The sequence below is a fragment of the Haemorhous mexicanus genome, chromosome 3 (assembly GCF_027477595.1).
Source record: "Haemorhous mexicanus isolate bHaeMex1 chromosome 3, bHaeMex1.pri, whole genome shotgun sequence".
Taxonomy (NCBI): Eukaryota; Metazoa; Chordata; class Aves; order Passeriformes; family Fringillidae; genus Haemorhous; species Haemorhous mexicanus.
This window is the reverse complement of record NC_082343.1, coordinates 14,323,272-14,343,701: the sequence shown is the minus strand read 5'-3', so window position 1 is coordinate 14,343,701 and position 20,430 is coordinate 14,323,272.

Below are 20,430 nucleotides of genomic sequence, written 5' to 3'. Positions count from 1 at the left end.
CAGATCCTTGTGCTGCTGATTCCATCTCTCCCACTTTTCTCAGTTCTTGGTGGCAAGATCACTCAGGTTAGACACACAGCTCAGAAGTGCTCCTGTAGCTTTCTGCACAATGAATTAAAGTGAGATTACACATTCCAAATCATGTTTTCTTACGGTTTAACTGACTGTTTTGAGGAATTTCTGGAGCACCAAACTTGCTTCCTCAAATATTTACTTAGTGTCGCACAGAGAACAGAGGAAAGATTTAATGTCAGAGGCATCGCCCAGGCAATGCTCTTTTGACAAGTTCTGCCCTGAGCTTTCCTTAGGAAGATCTGAAAGGTTCCATGGCACCAGCACAAGCTCCTGCAATGGCTGCTGGCCAGCAGAGCAGGGCTGTCAGCTGTGAAACAAGTGTTGCCACAAGCAGCAGCTCTCCCAGGGCAGCAAATCAAGAGCTGGCAAGGAGCTGATCTGAAGGCCAAAGCTCCTTAGCTCCTCCCAAGAGGGCTGGAACAGTTCCTCATTCCAATGAACTGCAGTGCTGGACGCCACAGCTCTATGTGAGCACTGGACACAAGCTGCTCCCACTGAGTGCTGCGATGGTTTCTGCAGGAGCTCTGGGCTCCTGTGCGTGCCGGACACAAGGAGGCGAGAAGGAGCCAAGTGCCCTGACACACCTTTGCCTTGAGCATAACCCGGCCTGGACCAAACACACTGAAAGGTTTCCCCTTTGGCCCATGTCTGGAAATGTCAGGTGTGCTGTTTGATGACTCAGGTTGGTTTGGTGTCAAGGAATTTCCGTCAGAAATCCTGGGTTTGTCTTCCTCTGTGCCTTCCCCTCAGCAGCCATGGGGATGCTCCTGTGTGAAGCCATCTGTCTCACACACTCTGAGACAATTTAAAACAGGACACTCTGCAATAAGTTGTCTCCTCCAAAGTGTTCCAACAATCCCTTTCCAGCAATAGGAATTGAATACTAATAGATGACACTGGAAAAAAATGCCAACAATTTATTAACAAGCAGAATGCCTGAAAAGCAAGAAAAAAGGCCAGTAACTTCTAGATATCAAACTGTCAGACCTCACCGTCCCCCCACTGGAACAAAGACCCAAAGTGCCAGAGGAAAATCCCCCCAGGACAGGCGTTCCAAGATGGCCCCAGGTTCTCCCTTAGGAAGAACAGGAGCTATCATGGAGTAGTTCCAGCAGCAGATGAAATTTCGGTGGCTTGTCTGGCGTCGGCTCCCTCCATGGCAGCACAAGATGATTCCGCCACAGGTGAAGGGCTGCAGCAGCCTGGAGACTCCTTCAGCCAGGGCTTGTTGTAATCTCCTTCCTGCAGCAGCGGTGCCGATGCCCAGGAATGCTGCTGGGCTCAGGGGGCAGAGTGTGTACAAAAGCTGCATTCAAAGCACTGATTGCGAGGCCCCGGAGCCGCTGGCAAGTGCAGCAGCTCTTCTTCATTCCGTGCAGGTGAGAGCCCAGCCTTGGATCCTGTCCTTGGGGTCAGGGAAATGCTCTGAGTACAGGTTTGACTTCTCAGGGGCAGTCAAAATGAGAATTGCTTTGAGGGAGATGGTGTCATCTTGGGTTTGGGTGTGTCTGCAGGAAAGAAAGCAGGAATAAATCCCTGCTAGAACTAAAGAGAACCTTGCATGGCAGATTACACCCTACAGATACACTGATCATATCGGCCCACTGAACACTGGGGGCATCTGATGCAGTGTGCAAAGCTTCTTTGAATGGATAGGAGAGATGAGACTTGAAGAAATAATTTTGCAGATGCAGAAAAAGGGATCAGACCCACAGGTCCCATGGCTCCAGTTTCATTCTCCCAAATCAAGCAGGATTAGTTTTGTCTGCTCTGTTGGAGAGTATTTCAGAATGACATGCCCTGTGCTATTTCCATTAAGAAAATTTGGAATGGTCTGGAACTGACAGGATCAGAAATGTTTTGAGGCAGATCATATTTATGCTGGGTTTGGGTACCTGTGCAATAAAGGAAGCAGGAAATAAAACACTGGAACAATGAACCAGAGCAAAATTAGAATGCTTGGATGGTGAATATGTTCTCTACAGCTCTCGGCCAACTGAATTTTGGGGTCATCTACTGGCAAGTACAAAGCTGCTTTTACTTCCACTGCCCAGTGCCATTGTTTGTGTCCAAGCACTTTGTCTGATGTGAAGAGAAATAAACAAAATCCCACACCGAGAAGCTGCAACCCAGAACCGAGTGGGAATTACAGAAATTAAAGGCCTTGAAAAGCAGCTTTGGAGAGGGCCTACATCCTAGACAGTGTGAAACCCTCAGGCCAGGCTGGGCTTAGGGCTGGCTGCCCTTGGGAAGGGAATGGAAGGGGATGGATTTTGGGTGGGGTTTTGCAGCCATGGAAACGAGAGATCCATGGGGAGCGTGTCACAAAGGGGCAGCCCCAGGCTGGGCTGCTGAAGGTTGTGCTTGACACGGCCCCAGTGGCAGCAGACGCGTCTGGCTCTGCCTCTGTGCCGAGCGCTGGCGATTGGAGTCACCCGGCCTTGTTCTAAGGCTGGGTACCGAGCTCCCGTCGCTGCCAACTGCGAGAACGATCCCAGATTCAAACCCAGACACTTCTGCCTGGCAGAAGCACGGGTTTGGAGATGGATTTTAGTGGAAATCACAAGACCATGGAAGGGAAAGGTGAGAATAGAAGGGAGCTAAAAGGCCAGAGCCAAATGGAAAAACAATCCCCCCAGATTTCAGGGACAACTGGTCCATGGTGGTCAGTGCTGGCTCTGTGTCAGAGTAGGTGGCTGACAGCTACAGATGATCCTGCAAGGACACCCATGGTAGCACAGTATTGTCTCATTAGTTTATGCTGCTTTGTCCTTTTTGACAGTGGCCAAATCACACAGGGACTGTGGCCACAGCTGACCACAGATTGACGATGGTCATGAGATGAAAATCCTATTGGTTTCTTTGCCACCAATGTGGGCATGTATCAGTACAGATAAATTTTCTGTTCTTCCTCTGCTTGCTGATTGGGTCCAACACTGAGTATGGTATTACAGTGCTATACAAACACCAACAAGGCCTGCCTGCTTGCTTAGAGGTCTTTGGGGTTTTCAGAACTAGCAATCACAGCTGTGTAGGCCTTTCCTGAGGATTCCCAGAAGGCCAGCTCCAAGAAGGAATCCTTTTTCCCCCTCTTATCTTTGGAGCCTTCCTTCTTTCCATTCAAACGTGCTAACTCAATATTGTTCCGAGGAATCAAACGCAGGCTAGTTTCATGAAAAAGAAAACCAGAGAAATTTTCTAAAAAATTAAAATTATTCCTTTCAAGTGCCACACCTATTAGATGTGTTGATTATAAATGTGGGAGTTTACATAACTCAATTCTTTCCTTGTGAACATGGCTCAGCCTCACACAGAGGTGGGAACTGGGCCGCTCTCTGGTGGGAGGAAGGGTCCTATGCCAGCCCAGAGAGGCTGTGCTCATTGCCAGGGAACACTTGTGCCCTGCATGTGCCCCCTGCAAGGAGCTGTGCTGCTGCCAGTGCCCGTGGAGCTGTAGGGCTGCTGAGCTGTGGGGCAGGGAGAGGAGCAGGAGGCTGCATGTGCAGCTGAGCCATTCCTGGAGAGCACAGGGCTCTGGGCTCCCTGCTGTCCCAGGGCAGCCCAGAGGCCAGGCTGTTCCTGTGGTAGCTCTGGGAAAGGGGGGCAGGGTTTTCCCCCTGGCCTGCTTCAAGTGTCTGCCAGCAAGAGCATGTTTCCCTGTGCAACTGTTTAGAAGTTTCCAAGGAATCGGTCCCATGAAATACGGAGCTTCAGATGGTTTAGGTTTGCATCACAGCCTCTGTTACACCTTGTGTCTCCCCTTTGTAGGCCTGACTGGCTACAGTCTTACCAAGAGGTTTTCTCTGGACACTTCCAATGTTCCCTTTTCACTCCCATCCAGAAGAGCGCTCCATCCTCCAAGCTCAGGAAGAAGCTGCTGCCTGTCTGAAGAGTGTCAGAAGAATAGGATTTATGTGTTATGCTTCATAGCTACAGATGGATTTATATTCTGATATTTAGATGTAGTTTTGAATAAATGCTTTGTTTTTATCTTCAAATTTTGGTGACATGTTTTTAATTGTATATATTTTATTTTGAATATTTTTTAAAAATTAAATAATTAAATTTAAATAAACCATGAGGAGAATGTGAGACCAGGACCAGCTAGCCTAGAGGTCATGGGAGTGCAGCTCCCTTGATGTGTCAGTGTCTCGCCATGTCCTTTCTTCACTGGGCCTCTCCTCTTCCTCTTTTGCCATGGTTTCTTTGTGTCATTTGTGCTGCTCTTTGTTACTTGGCATTACAACAGGGCCACCTGTTCACATGTTTGGGGGACAATGGATCCAAAAGATCCTGTCTAGTCAAAAGTTTTCTAAATAGATGTGTTCTGTGCTCCCCAAAGGCCTGAGCAAAGAAACCAAGAGGAGTGTGCCCAAATGCCAAAGCTTTGCTCCTCTGCAATCTCACACAGGTCTGGCTCACAGGTGTTTTCAATCAAAATTCCATAGGTAAGAAGAGGTTGTGTATTTCACTGGGAAATGATGCACTGCTCTGGGAAAGTCATCTGTATGTATATTTACGCAGGACAGCAGTCCAGGTGTGTTGTTTGCAACTTGTTTGCAGAAGGATGAGTGGACTGTGAGGCGAAGAACAAGTGACAAGGGCTCCTCAAATCTATTTCCACTCCAGCCTGGGTGCCATTCAGCTCAGAGCTTTGGGACAACGCCGTAGTGCATCCCACACACATTCTGCCTCCAAGAAAAGCTTGGCTAGGCTTATTAGAGTGAAATAAATAGAAGAGTAATAAAATGGGCAGGCAAACACGTTCCTTTGGAATGACTCTCCTGCTTTCCAGTGTCAACACTGCACCTCATGCTCCCAAGGCTTGTTACGAACAAGTGTCTGAGATTGCTTAAAAATTCCCAGGCAAGGTTCAGTAAAAACCAGATTGAATATTGAGCAACAGCTCAAGAAAATTCATTGGCAACATCCACACTATTAGTTGATTGACATCCGCTACTTACTAGTTGATTAAGGAACAAGAAGGAAAAAAAAAAGCAACAAACAAAATTCAGTCTATCAAACGAGAAACACTCTGAGAACTGTGTGTGTGTGTGTCTGTTTAGGTGCTTTTGACAAAGGCACAGAAAGGACAAGGCTAAAAAGGAATATGGCCTAAAAGCTTAACAGCACTCAAGCCTAACAGTGGTTAAACCAGAGCCTCCAGGAGTGGGGCTGTTGGCCCAGGATCCATTGTTGGTCGCTCATCCTGCCAGCGCAGCAAACTTGAGAGCTCGCTGCCTCTGAGAGGCCCCAGTCAGAGGGAGGTTGCTGCTGGCAGCCCCTGTGGTCCAGGAGAGCTCCAAGGGCCTCCTTTTGGAGCGCTCTTTATGGGCCACAAGAGAGTGGGCCTCAGCCATCAAATGCTTCGTCATGGCCGCACTGTGGGTCAGCAGCCTGCCTTTGACAGTGGGAGAAGAAGGATGCCATGCCATTCGGGCAACAAAAGGGCTTTCCAAGGCTGTTCACAGGAGAGCCCAGGAGCTCGTCAGACAGCAGCAGTTCCTGGGAGCACTCCGTGTCTCTGAGGAGCTCAGGAGGAGCTGAGCCCAGGGGCTGCTCAGCAAGGCCGAGGCCTGACAAGCGTGTCCCAGGTCACCGTGGGGCCGGACAAGGCCGGGCCCGTTCACCACCACAATCCGAGGCACCAAGTTTTGATGTGGGGTAAAAAGCCATGGCCCAGAGGAAGAGGGTCCTGTCCTCAGGCCTGTGGGAGAATCACAATGCAGATCCTTGTGCTGCTGATTCCATCTCTCCCACTTTTCTCAGTTCTTGGTGGCAAGATCACTCAGGTTAGACACACAGCTCAGAAGTGCTCCTGTAGCTTTCTGCACAATGAATTAAAGTGAGATTACACATTCCAAATCATGTTTTCTTACGGTTTAACTGACTGTTTTGAGGAATTTCTGGAGCACCAAACTTGCTTCCTCAAATATTTACTTAGTGTCGCACAGAGAACAGAGGAAAGATTTAATGTCAGAGGCATCGCCCAGGCAATGCTCTTTTGACAAGTTCTGCCCTGAGCTTTCCTTAGGAAGATCTGAAAGGTTCCATGGCACCAGCACAAGCTCCTGCAATGGCTGCTGGCCAGCAGAGCAGGGCTGTCAGCTGTGAAACAAGTGTTGCCACAAGCAGCAGCTCTCCCAGGGCAGCAAATCAAGAGCTGGCAAGGAGCTGATCTGAAGGCCACAGCTCCTTAGCTCCTCCCAAGAGGGCTGGAACAGTTCCTCATTCCAATGAACTGCAGTGCTGGACGCCACAGCTCTATGTGAGCACTGGACACAAGCTGCTCCCACTGAGTGCTGCGATGGTTTCTGCAGGAGCTCTGGGCTCCTGTGCGTGCCGGACACAAGGAGGCGAGAAGGAGCCAAGTGCCCTGACACACCTTTGCCTTGAGCATAACCCGGCCTGGACCAAACACACTGAAAGGTTTCCCCTTTGGCCCATGTCTGGAAATGTCAGGTGTGCTGTTTGATGACTCAGGTTGGTTTGGTGTCAAGGAATTTCCGTCAGAAATCCTGGGTTTGTCTTCCTCTGTGCCTTCCCCTCAGCAGCCATGGGGATGCTCCTGTGTGAAGCCATCTGTCTCACACACTCTGAGACAATTTAAAACAGGACACTCTGCAATAAGTTGTCTCCTCCAAAGTGTTCCAACAATCCCTTTCCAGCAATAGGAATTGAATACTAATAGATGACACTGGAAAAAAATGCCAACAATTTATTAACAAGCAGAATGCCTGAAAAGCAAGAAAAAAGGCCAGTAACTTCTAGATATCAAACTGTCAGACCTCACCGTCCCCCCACTGGAACAAAGACCCAAAGTGCCAGAGGAAAATCCCCCCAGGACAGGCGTTCCAAGATGGCCCCAGGTTCTCCCTTAGGAAGAACAGGAGCTATCATGGAGTAGTTCCAGCAGCAGATGAAATTTCGGTGGCTTGTCTGGCGTCGGCTCCCTCCATGGCAGCACAAGATGATTCCGCCACAGGTGAAGGGCTGCAGCAGCCTGGAGACTCCTTCAGCCAGGGCTTGTTGTAATCTCCTTCCTGCAGCAGCGGTGCCGATGCCCAGGAATGCTGCTGGGCTCAGGGGGCAGAGTGTGTACAAAAGCTGCATTCAAAGCACTGATTGCGAGGCCCCGGAGCCGCTGGCAAGTGCAGCAGCTCTTCTTCATTCCGTGCAGGTGAGAGCCCAGCCTTGGATCCTGTCCTTGGGGTCAGGGAAATGCTCTGAGTACAGGTTTGACTTCTCAGGGGCAGTCAAAATGAGAATTGCTTTGAGGGAGATGGTGTCATCTTGGGTTTGGGTGTGTCTGCAGGAAAGAAAGCAGGAATAAATCCCTGCTAGAACTAAAGAGAACCTTGCATGGCAGATTACACCCTACAGATACACTGATCATATCGGCCCACTGAACACTGGGGGCATCTGATGCAGTGTGCAAAGCTTCTTTGAATGGATAGGAGAGATGAGACTTGAAGAAATAATTTTGCAGATGCAGAAAAAGGGATCAGACCCACAGGTCCCATGGCTCCAGTTTCATTCTCCCAAATCAAGCAGGATTAGTTTTGTCTGCTCTGTTGGAGAGTATTTCAGAATGACATGCCCTGTGCTATTTCCATTAAGAAAATTTGGAATGGTCTGGAACTGACAGGATCAGAAATGTTTTGAGGCAGATCATATTTATGCTGGGTTTGGGTACCTGTGCAATAAAGGAAGCAGGAAATAAAACACTGGAACAATGAACCAGAGCAAAATTAGAATGCTTGGATGGTGAATATGTTCTCTACAGCTCTCGGCCAACTGAATTTTGGGGTCATCTACTGGCAAGTACAAAGCTGCTTTTACTTCCACTGCCCAGTGCCATTGTTTGTGTCCAAGCACTTTGTCTGATGTGAAGAGAAATAAACAAAATCCCACACCGAGAAGCTGCAACCCAGAACCGAGTGGGAATTACAGAAATTAAAGGCCTTGAAAAGCAGCTTTGGAGAGGGCCTACATCCTAGACAGTGTGAAACCCTCAGGCCAGGCTGGGCTTAGGGCTGGCTGCCCTTGGGAAGGGAATGGAAGGGGATGGATTTTGGGTGGGGTTTTGCAGCCATGGAAACGAGAGATCCATGGGGAGCGTGTCACAAAGGGGCAGCCCCAGGCTGGGCTGCTGAAGGTTGTGCTTGACACGGCCCCAGTGGCAGCAGACGCGTCTGGCTCTGCCTCTCTGTGCCGAGCGCTGGCGATTGGAGTCACCCGGCCTTGTTCTAAGGCTGGGTACCGAGCTCCCGTCGCTGCCAACTGCGAGAACGATCCCAGATTCAAACCCAGACACTTCTGCCTGGCAGAAGCACGGGTTTGAAGATGGATTTTACTAGAAAAGGCAAGACCACGGAAGGGAAAGGTGAGGAGAGAAGGGAGCTAAAAGGCCAGAGCCAAATGGAAAAACAATCCCCCCAGATTTCAGGGACAACTGGTCCATGGTGGTCAGTGCTGGCTCTGTGTCAGAGTAGGTGGCTGACAGCTACAGATGATCCTGCAAGGACACCCATGGTAGCACAGTATTGTCTCATTAGTTTATGCTGCTTTGTCCTTTTTGACAGTGGCCAAATCACACAGGGACTGTGGCCACAGCTGACCACAGATTGACGATGGTCATGAGATGAAAATCCTATTGGTTTCTTTGCCACCAATGTGGGCATGTATCAGTACAGATAAATTTTCTGTTCTTCCTCTGCTTGCTGATTGGGTCCAACACTGAGTATGGTATTACAGTGCTATACAAACACCAACAAGGCCTGCCTGCTTGCTTAGAGGTCTTTGGGGTTTTCAGAACTAGCAATCACAGCTGTGTAGGCCTTTCCTGAGGATTCCCAGAAGGCCAGCTCCAAGAAGGAATCCTTTTTCCCCCTCTTATCTTTGGAGCCTTCCTTCTTTCCATTCAAACGTGCTAACTCAATATTGTTCCGAGGAATCAAACGCAGGCTAGTTTCATGAAAAAGAAAACCAGAGAAATTTTCTAAAAAATTAAAATTATTCCTTTCAAGTGCCACACCTATTAGATGTGTTGATTATAAATGTGGGAGTTTACATAACTCAATTCTTTCCTTGTGAACATGGCTCAGCCTCACACAGAGGTGGGAACTGGGCCGCTCTCTGGTGGGAGGAAGGGTCCTATGCCAGCCCAGAGAGGCTGTGCTCATTGCCAGGGAACAGTTGTGCCCTGCATGTGCCCCCTGCAAGGAGCTGTGCTGCTGCCAGTGCCCCTGGAGCTGTAGGGCTGCTGAGCTGTGGGGCAGGGAGAGGAGCAGGAGGCTGCATGTGCAGCTGAGCCATTCCTGGAGAGCACAGGGCTCTGGGCTCCCTGCTGTCCCAGGGCAGCCCAGAGGCCAGGCTGTTCCTGTGGTAGCTCTGGGAAAGGGGGGCAGGGTTTTCCCCCTGGCCTGCTTCAAGTGTCTGCCAGCAGGAGCATGTTTCCCTATGCAGCTATTTAGACGTTTCCAGGAAATGTATCCCATGAAATATGGAGCTTCTGATGCTTTAGGTTTGCATTGCAGCCTCTGATGCATGTTGTGTCTCCACTGTGCAGGCCTCTCTGGCTACCCGCTTGCCAAGAAGTTTTCCCTGGCAAATCCCTCCATGCTCCTTCCCTCCACGCCATTGCCTCCCATCCAGAAGGCCTCTCCTTCCACGCCGAGTCAGACACCCAGCAGAGAGCAGGAGAATGGGAAAAATGGTAGCAGCTGTGATGAAGACATGGTAAAAAAGGAGCTGATTTCAGAGGGAAAAGGACAGAAGGTAAGGAGACCAAGCCAAGCCCTGTGTGGTAAAGTTTCAGTTTATGTGGTGTAGGCAGAGCTGTGAGACTTTTTGTGAAAGGAACTGACCCTTTCACTGAACCTTTCCACTAACCTTTCACTGAAGTTTGAACATGTCCTGATTTGGCTCTTTAGCTGGGCCAGAAATGGTGGGACACTAAGGATGGGTGTGCATCTGCCCCTGCTGCTGGGGAACTGTAGGAGGGAAGGGCAGCAGCAGAAGGAATGAGGGGCTTGAGAAAAGCAGGTTTTGACATCCTGTAGAATGGCTTTGTGGGGCCATGGCTGGAGATCAGCACTGGCTGTTAGACACCTTAGGGGAAGGAGAGAACAGTGATCTAAACCCACTGCCATGCCATCCAAAAGGCCAGTGGAGGTGCTGGCACCCAGTACATCTTGATGTCAAACATGGGGATGCCAGCTTGGAATGTAGCCATACTTATAGAAAAGTGATGATGAGGGGAGAAGGGGAAAATCTGGGATGTGTTCTCTCCCTGACCTTCTCTATTATCATTCCCCATCCTGGGCCAAGCTGCACCATGCATTTGACTTTTCCTGCCAGGTCCCACTTGAGGGCATACCTAAATGTCTCGAGGCATGAAAGGGGGCAAGGTTGGATGCTTGATCTGAGCACTGTGTTTTACTCTTTCCAGGCTGCCTTGCTGTATTCCATTGGTGGGGATATGAAGAGGGGGTCCCTTGGACTGCCTTTGATCCCTCCTATACACAAGGCAGGCAGTTCCCGTATGGGCAATGCTGCAGGGTCCCTGCCAAGCTCTCCCCAGTTGGATTTCCAGGAGTCCCGGGAGATGAGGTAAGCCAAGGTGTCTGCTGTTTCAGTGTGCTGATTACCTCACTCCTCCCATCTTGTGTGATTATTTTGCACAGTCAGCTGTCCCCTGTATTTAGGCAAACCTCTATGTATTCACCATTTTACTCATCTCTATAATGATGTCGCACTATGTCATACCCAACGGCTTTTGACCTGCTCCTTGTTCTTGAAAAAACAAGGAGGTGTAATATCATTCTCAGGAGACAGCAGTGCTCTGACCACATGTAGCACAAGGCTGTCACCAGTGTAAGGCACGGGCAGGAAAAGTCCAACTTGGGCAGCAGTACCAAAGTAGCTGCCCTCCATAGAGACTCGTGTCTCAGCCCAGCAGCTCTTGCTGCTTCACAGAGACTGTAGGGGCCACTGGGCTCCAAAAGGAGTGACAGCAGTGTTGGGGAGTTCTGGTGCAAGTTGAAAAATGACTGCTGTGTTTCAGCAAGAGCTTGGCCAGCTCTGTGTGACTCCAGCAACAGAAAGTTTAAGGACAATTAATCAGCTTAGCATCCTTTTGGGTTTATGTGTTACATTTCCCCCTTCATAGAAGTGACCATGCTAAGAAGGTTTGCCGCCCTCCATTGTACACCCATTCGCTCCCTTCTCTTTCTACCTCCTCATGTGTTCTTTTGTCCTCTGTTTTCTCCAGGCCAAGACCCAGCAGCAGAAGCAAAGAGAACAACGCTGAAGATGCCGGTAGGTAGAGGGCATGTCTGTCCTAGAATGGCCATTGTATTCTTGACTAAGGGGTGACATTTGTAGAGCTTGGTAAAAACCCATTGTTTTTATAATTTCTTTAAGTTCATTTCAATTCTTTGATGAGCTCGGTGGACTCTCCCAGAGCTCTGCCAGTGAGAGTGCGCTCTGGTGGTGCAGTGACAATTCCTCCACTTTGCAGGCGGGAATAGGTTCATTTCTTCCAAATCTTTCTGGCCATGTCCCTCTTTGTTGATACCTTCCAAGCCGTTGCCTCCCATCCGGGAGAGATCTCCTTCCTCCAACACCAATGAAATGTTCAGCCTGGAGAAAGAGAACAAGAAAAATGGCACTGGCTATGATGATGAGCATAGAAGAAACCAGGAGCAGAATTCAGAAGGAAAAAGTTATAAGGTAAAGAGACCAACCTAAGTCCTGTATGGTAGATTTTCAGTTTATGTGCCATAGACAGAGCTTGGAGACCTTTTCCGGTGCTGTGAGCCCAGGGAAGCAGCTGAGCCAAGGAAGAGCTCAGCTGGACACCACGCTTTACGCTGTCTTTGCAATGGGTGTGTAGTGCAGACTTCATGTCCTCAGCATGTATCAATAACAGGAGAGGTCTTTGAAAGGTTTCTGGGCTCTGTCGTGGTTCCTCGTGTGTCTTATGCCTAAGAAAACCCCAACAAGCAGTCAGAGCAGCTGAAGTTGTCCAATCTGGAGAAGCTATCCTTCTAGACTGAGTAAACTATGGGTATCTGTGAACCATCTCTATGTCTTGGTGGTGTTTTCTGTCAGCTGTGTCTGGCTTGGAAGCAAAAAGATGTTGGTTGCAACAGGCCGTCCTGCAAAGTCAGTTCCAGGTTGTCTCAGCTTTTGAGTTGGTGAGAGCCACACCCTCTGCACAGTTGTCTCTGATGCTATTTCTAGACTCCATCAGCTTCTGTGCTGAGCTGTGCTCTGGCATGGCTTTGTCCAGGGGGAAGGGATGAGAGGCAGCCATGGGGAGAGCAGCCCAGAGCCCAGGCTTTGGGCTCGATTGCCTTTGCAGTAGAGCCAGGACCAGCACTTGCTCTGGGTTTCCTGTGGGGTGCAGGAGGAGGCAGATGAACAACAGCTTTTGTGGACACAATGTCCAATCAAAGGCTTGGCTACTTGATTTCAGCCTTGCAGAGAAAGGGCCCAATGTATCCCTGACAGGAACTGACCCTTGCACTGAACTTTGAACAGGTCCTGATTTGGCTCTTTAGCTGGGCCAGAAATGGTGGGATAGTAAGGATGGGAGTGCATCTGCCCCCAGTGCCTCCAGCCCCATTCTTCCTGGCAGTGGCATGGGGGCCCTGGAGCAACCTGGGCAGGCAGAGAGCTTGCAGAGAGCAGCAGGGCAGGGAGCTCTGCTGAACTTCCTAAATGCCAGTGAGCCTGCGATGATGGATGTGTGGGAGCTGGAGAGCAGCGAGCATCGCGAGAGCTCAGTAGCATCTGGGCTCAAAGGCTGCTGGGGAAGTGTAGGAGGGAAGGGCAGCAGCAGAAGGAATGAGGGGCTTGAGAAAAGCAGGTTTTGACATCCTGCAGAATGGCTTTGTGGGGCCATGGCTGGAGATTCGCACTGGCTGTGAGGCACCTTAGGGGCAGGGAGAGAACAGTGATCTAAACCCACTGTCATGCCATCCAAAAGGCCAGTGGAGGCAGTGGCACCCTGAATATCTTGATGTCAAATACGTGGAGGCCAGCTTGGAATGTAGCCACACTTGCAGAGGAATGAGCACAAGGGGAGCGGTGTCAAATGTGGGACACGGTCTCTCCCTCACCAGTTCCCTTTCCTAGGTGAAGTTTCCCTGTACTGGGCCAAGATGCTCTGTAAGTCTGGCTTTTCCTGCCAGGTCCCATTCAAATGCGTGGCTAAGTATCTTGAGGCATGAAAGGTGGGAAGCCTGGATGCTTGATCTGAGCACTTTGTTCTTCTCTTTCAAGGATTCCTTGCTGTGTTCCTTTGGTGGGAATATGAATAAGGGGTCATTGGGACTGCCTTTGATCCCCCCAATACACAAGGCAGGCAGTCCCCCTGTGGGCAGTGCTGCAGGGTCCCTGCCAAGCTCTCTGCAGCTAGATTTGCAGGAGTCACAGAAAATGAGGTAAGCCAAGGTGTCTGTTTCTCCAGTGTGCTGTTCACCTCACTCTTCCCTTCTTGTCTGGTCATTTTGCACAGCCATCTGTCTCCTGTATTTTGGCAAACTTCACTGTATTCAATATTTTGTCCATCCATGATGATCCAGCACAATGTCAAAACCCTAAGAGCAGAGGTGGTGAAGGGGAAGGGGAGGCAGGACTTAAAAGCACTTCAGGAGGGGTCCTCTGTTGGACTTGGCTATTGAGTCCCTCTGTAATTGTTGTGGTGACATTTGGAAACTGTGCTGTATGGCATAGAGTTCTGCAGGTCTTTGAATGCTGTTATTCTTGACTGTCAAATTCTGAATCCAGGAGAATATGCTTGGGCAAATTTTGGCTACTGGAGAAGTGTCTGCAAATTCAGGTTCTGCTTCTGCAAAGATCAGGTGTAACTTCACTGTGCCTGGGCTCCACAGTGAAATAAGATGCCAGATAAATTTTGCAGTATAGGTGTAAAATCTGATGTATAATCCGATCCAATTTTTATCTGAGCTTAAGATTAAAGAGGGCAACATGCTAGAGGAGAGGCATAGGACTGTACCTGATGGAAAGATATTGGCTTGGATATGCAAGAGAAAATGTAGCTATTACGCTTATCCAAGTGCTAACAATAAAGAAGGAGTCACAGAAGTATCATGCCAATTGTGAATCTGCGCTGGGGCTTTTAAGGAGTGATCTGAATATCCTTCCCTAGCAGCTGAGTTGGAAACAGCCTTTATTTTTTTTGAAAAAGCCAGAAGGTGTAATATCATTCTCAGGAGAGAGCAGTGCTCTGACCACATGTAGCACAAGGCTGTCACCAGTGTAAGGCAAAGTCAGGTTTTGGAAGCAGTACTAAAGTAGCTGCCCTCCATAGAGACTCGTGTCTCAGCCCAGCAGCTCTTGCTGCATCACAGAGGCTGTAGGAGCCACTTGGCTCCAAAGGAGTGACAGCAGTATTGGGCAGTTCTGGTGCAAGTTGAAGAATGACTGCAGTGATTCAGCCAGAGCTTGGCCAGCTCTGTGTGACTGCAGCAATTGAAATCTTAAGGACAAATTAATCAGCTTAGCATCCTGTTGCATTTGTGTTGCATTTCCCCCTTCATCAGAGTGACCATGCTATAAAATTTTGCCTCCTTTCATGGTACACCCATTCCCTCCCTTCTCTTTCTACCTCCTCATATGTTCCTTTGTCCTCCATTTTCTCCAGGCCAAGACCCAGCAGCAGAAGCAAAGAGAACAACTCTGAAGATGCCGGTAGGTAGAGGGCATGTCTGTCCTAGAATGGCCATTGTATTCTTGACTAAGGGGTGACATTTGTAGAGCTTGGTAAAAACCCATTGTTTTCAAAATATCTTTAAATTTCTTTCAATTCTTGGTGGGCTGTGTGGACTCTCCCAGATCCCAGTCCCTGGGAGAGTTCTCTGGTGGTGCAGTGACAATTCCTCCAGTGTGAGGTGTTGAGTGGTACCTGGGGGTCCTGGAAATGCAGCACTGGAAAAGGATGCCTCCCTCTCTATCCTGCTCATTCATTTTATCTCCCTGTAGCCTTTTTAGTGTCACAATCAGTAGGGGAAAAATGGCATTTAGCAGGAAATGAGAAATGTTCCCACTCCTTTTGCCTGCCCTTGTGAGAGAACAGCTTTCCTTGGAGCTGTGTCTGATCTGAACCCTCTGAGATGTGAAGGAGATTGATGGACATTGCCAGGTTTTGCACTGGGAGGAATAGGGAAACCTCCTATGACAGAAAGTCCTTGTGATGTTTCCGATGAAGGAGAAGGAGACTTGCAAATGGATGCAGCCTAGGCAGGGTGTGAGTTTGTCATCCTCTGACAGCACAAACCCAAAGCCGCCTATGGCAGGCTCACAATGACAAATCTCTTCCCCGGCTGTCTCTGCCTGTGTCAGTGTTGCAGGCTGAGGCTGGGGCAGGAGATGCCTTTTGCCTTGTGCCTGTCCCTGCCTTGCCTGATCCCTGACAAGTGGAAATGTTCCAGACAAAATGCTGTGTCTGGTGCATCAGGGACAGGCAAAGCTTTCAAGATGAAAGCCTCAATGAAACTGTTGCATTTCCTTTGGCATCACTGGGTGTGTAATGATAGGAGAGATGAGAGTTGGAGAAATAATTTGTGTGATGTATAAAAAGGGATCAGATCCCCTGCTTCCTCGACTTAGGGTTGGTTCACCAAATCCTGGGTATAGCCCCATTGGAATGACTCCTTCATTGATGATCTGCATCTGGAAAGCTGAATGCAGCTATAGAGTTGTGCTGCTCAGTAAGTAAGGTGGCATTTTTCTGGATTAATTCTGGACTAGAAATGACCTATCTCTTGAAACCTTACCTGTCTCACTTTTACTACTGACCCCAGCATTCTACAGGGTGGAGGAATCCAGGTTTAAGACACTCATCCTGCTTGGCTGCCATATGATTTTATTCTCTGTGAAGCCATGTAAAGAACTAGTTCTCTTAATTCTAACTGCTCTGTTTGAGAGCATTTCAGAATGACCTGCCCTCTGTTATTTCCATTAGGAATACTTTGAATTGTCAGTATTAGCTAAGATCAGAAATGTTTTGAGGTAGGTCGTGTTAATGTTGGGTTTGGGTGTCTCTGCAGAAAAGAAAGCAGAGAATAAACGCCCAGAACAAGTAAGTAGAGCAAAAGTGGAACTCTGGGATGAGCATTTTTTCCCTACAAATACAGGCTCAGAGAATACTGGGCACATCTGCTGGAGAAAACAAAGCTGCTTTTGCGTCTAACACGTGGTGCCATTGTTTGTGTCCCAGAACTCCCTTTGTTGTAAAAAGTAAAATAAAAAATCCCAAAAATGCAAAACCCGACCTAGAATTGAATGGGAAATACAGAAACAAAGGCCTTGAAAACTCCTTTTGAAAACAATTACTTCGTTGCCAGTGTCAGATTCTAGAGAGCACTGTGAATTCCCAACTGTTTGGAAGGAAACTGATCCTGTAGTAGAGGGGAGCACTGTGAATTCCCAACTGTTTGGAAGGAAACTGATCCTGTAGTAGAGGGGAGGCAATGGGCACCACGTGAAGTTGTAGAACCCTTCTCTCTTGGCTTGCCAGCTCCATATTGTTAAGAGAAATTAAACTGATGCTCGTTTCATGAAAAAAAATAAGCAATTTTTTCAGTAACTAAAATACATTCTGAATTCCTCACCCATTAGATGGGTTGATTGTAAATGCATGAGGTCAATTAACTCACTTCTTCTCTTGTACCTGGTTGACAGCATCTTCTGAATCTACAACAAAACCCAAGAGAAAGGAGGAAAAGAACTCTTGGTGCAAGATAGGACCTGGGATGCCTCTGTTCCCAAGGAAACTGGCTGACCTATTCGGCTTGGAGACTCATGTGTTGGATCCTTGTCTTAGGAATGGAGATCTGGGCTTGGGGCCGGCTCAGCGCGCCTCGGCCCAGGAGCCCCAGCAGAGGCTGCAGAGCAGCGCTGGCCCCAGAGTCACTGCCAGGGAGGCCAAGGTGAAGGCTGAGCATGGCTCAGCCTCACACAGAGGTGAGGTGGATGCTGGGCCACTCTCTGGTAGGAGGAAGGGTCCTGTGGCAGCCCAGAGAGGCTGTGCTCATTGCCAGGGAACACTTGTGCTCTGCATGTGCCCCCTGCAAGGAGCTGTGCTGCTGCCAGTGCCCCTGGAGCTGTAGGGCTGCTGAGCTGTGGGGCAGGGAGAGGAGCAGGAGGCTGCATGTGCAGCTGAGCCATTCCTGGAGAGCACAGGGCTCTGGGCTCCCTGCTGTCCCAGGGCAGCCCAGAGGCCAGGCTGTTCCTGTGGTAGCCCTGCAGAAGTGGGAAGTGTGTCAGGGTTTTCCTCCTGGCCTGCCTCAAGTGTCTGCCAGCAGGAGCATGTTTCCTTGTGCAGCTGTTTAGATGTTTCCAGGAAATGTGTCCCATGAAATATGGAGCTTGTGATGCTTTAGGTTTGCATTGCAGCCTGTGTTACATTTTGTGTCTCCTTTATGCTGGCCTGACTGGCAGCAGTGGTCCCAAGGAGGTTACCTTGGGATATGTATTTTCCCTGCCACCATTCCAAATGCTTTTACTTTCTAAGGCCCTCCTTTCACAGAGCCCCTATCTAAGTCTCCTTTTTTATTATTACCCTAACCATTCTGCAGAGGTAAAAGATCCTGATTTAAGATATTATTTTTTTTCTACTGCGTTGCCACTTAATTTATCCTTTGTGAATCTGTTGTATAGAATTGCAACTAGAAAATCAGCCTCTAGTCTGCCTGGCCCGAAATTAGCCCAAGCTCATTCAGTTTGGAATGAAAATCCTTGGGAAATTGAAATATCTAATGTCTAGAAAACAATTTACGTTTGGGTAACACTCCTGAAATGCTCAGATTTTCTTTGAATGTCCTCTAAAATATTCCAACAAAGAGAAGACAATGTTGATCTAAATTCATCCAGGTATTAGAACCCGGGACTTCTTTTAGGAACTGTAAAGAGGCTGTTTACTAAAATCAGCATGAATAAGGGCAGATAAGAATCTCTGTCAAGAGCAATCTCCATCTCTACCCTTCTCTTTCAGACAGAGAGGCTCTCCAGCATGCAGGGGCTGAGGCCTTTGTCATGCAGCAGGTTTCAGTCTGCTGGCCAAGAGAGCAATGTCATGTCTGCTGCCAGTAGCCCATCCCTTGGGAGAGGGTCTAGGCATTGTACCTTGCTGCTCTCAATCGCAATCTCTGTGTTTTAGGAGATCTCTGCAATCTGGAACCTGTCTTGCCTGTTGCCCAGCATGGCATTTTTGGGGGCTTGAAGTCTGCCAGAGATTTACAGGAACCTTTGCTTCCATTCCCAGGCCTCCCACTGAGCCAGGCCAAGGAGACAGATCATCCCAGCAGTGCTGGTCTTATGAAGGACAAAGAGCTGACGGACGGCTTTGGAAAGGTAAGGGATAAGGACAAGGATGAGCAGACTTCCTTTCCAGTGGCTGTTTGATGGTTGGACCAAAATGTCACAGAAAATCATAATCTTCCACTCCTTGGGGGATGGGGATTCTCTTGGGAATATGTTTGACAGGTACAGGGCAATTGCTTGGCCATTTCCAGTGGTGCCGAGGTTTGGAGATGGTGCTAAGGTCATGCCAGAAGCATTTTTTATGTGCAAAGGCTGTTTTAGAGAAGCTCTGAATGACAGAGCAAGTTAGTGAATTTGGGCAAAGTGCATCCTTGGAAGCAGAGATGCAAAGATTCTAATGTTTGAGTGTAAGCAAGGCTGCAAAATCAAATGGGAGAGTTTGATATTTCTTGGTTATTGTTGAGGCTGTATCTCACAGCCATATCATTCTCAAGTTTTCTGCTCATGCACATCAGTGTTTGTGCAACTTGTTTTCACATGACTCCTCCTTTTGGTCTGCTGGTCTCCAAGTCCTTCAGAGTCATTCAGAGCTGAGTCCTTCAGAAGCCAGGAAGTGAGAAACAGCTGCAATTGCTGGCCATGAGTCTTAAGCAGCAGCTCATTAGCCCTCCTTGCTGGGTGTTGCACATGGTTTTCATTCTCCTGCCATGGCCTGTAGGAACTGAACTGCCTGCACACTGGCCATGTGAGCTCTTCCTCTATCTTGGAGCACTCCTATGAGTTTCATGCTTCAAGCAGGGCTTCCTGACATAGGTTGCAGTTGCAGCAGTAGAAGATTGTGGCACTACAGTGATCCACCTCACTGTGTGTAATTGCTGAGGTGAGGACTGGAGACATTCCTCTGAAACTATTGGGATGTATATGGAGCTGCATTGATGCCTGTGGCACTCTGTGGACTCTGTGCTCCTGATGAGATGTTGTGTCTGGTTTGTGTGTGTCTGCTTACAGTCTGTGCTGTATTTCCATTGCACCTAGATCCGTGCTGCATTGTGGAAGTTGGCTCAAGAGAACTTAGAGCCAAAGGACATAGAGCATTTGGTGGAAGAGATGAAGAAAAGGAGACAAAAGAAAAGATTCTTGCAGCTTCCTCCTAAGGCAGTTGAACCCAGGGATGCAGCTGAAGCAAGTAAGTGGTGGCTACACTTGAGTCCTTTTTGACCACTTGCTTGCCTTTTGCACATTGTTGCAATCAGACTGGGGGGCTGATCCACTTGCATCTGAGTTGAAGCTTGCACAGGATTTAATTCTGTTTCCCAAAGAAAAATACAGAGGCATGAAATGACTTGCCCATGGCCTCACTGAGTCAGTCACAGAAGATTAGCTTCCCATCTCCACCTCTAAATTCTTTCAGAGTAGAAAATTCTGTCTTGCAAAGTACACTGTGGTTTCAGACTCTCTCATGGAAAGCAGCCTCCAGCAGGGAAGGTGAGGCCAAAAGAATGCTTTACAACCAGGGTTCAGCCTAGAAGAAACAAAATTCAATTCCTTCTGATGAAAACACCAGAAATGCTTCTCCTGCCGCTCCCTGCTAAGGAGCTGGCACTGTAGAGCTGTGCTGAAGCCCCAGCCAGGGCTTCTGTTGTAGCCCCAGGAGCAAGCAGCGTTCCCGACTGAATCCCGGCTGAGGGGCTCTGCCTGCAGGGCTGTGAGCTCTGCCCGAGGGCAGCAGCAGGGCCCTTAGGAGGCAGCACTCAGCCCGAGGGCATCACGCAAGGCTGTCTGCACTTTCTTTGGGAACTTCCCCTGCCTGCCTCTGGAACAGGAGAACAAAAGCAAAGCAATACCGGGTTTTTCTTGTTTCTTAGGGGAAGCATCACTGCAGTTTGGTTTTAAGCTAGAAGAGGGGAGATTTAGATGAGATATTAGGGAGAATATTTTTTTAAAATGAAGGGGATGAAAAGCTGACAGGGTTTGCCCAGAGAAGCTGTTGTTCTGTCCTTGAAGGTGTTCAAGGCCAGTTTACATGGGGCTCTGAGGAACCTGATCTAGATGAAGGTG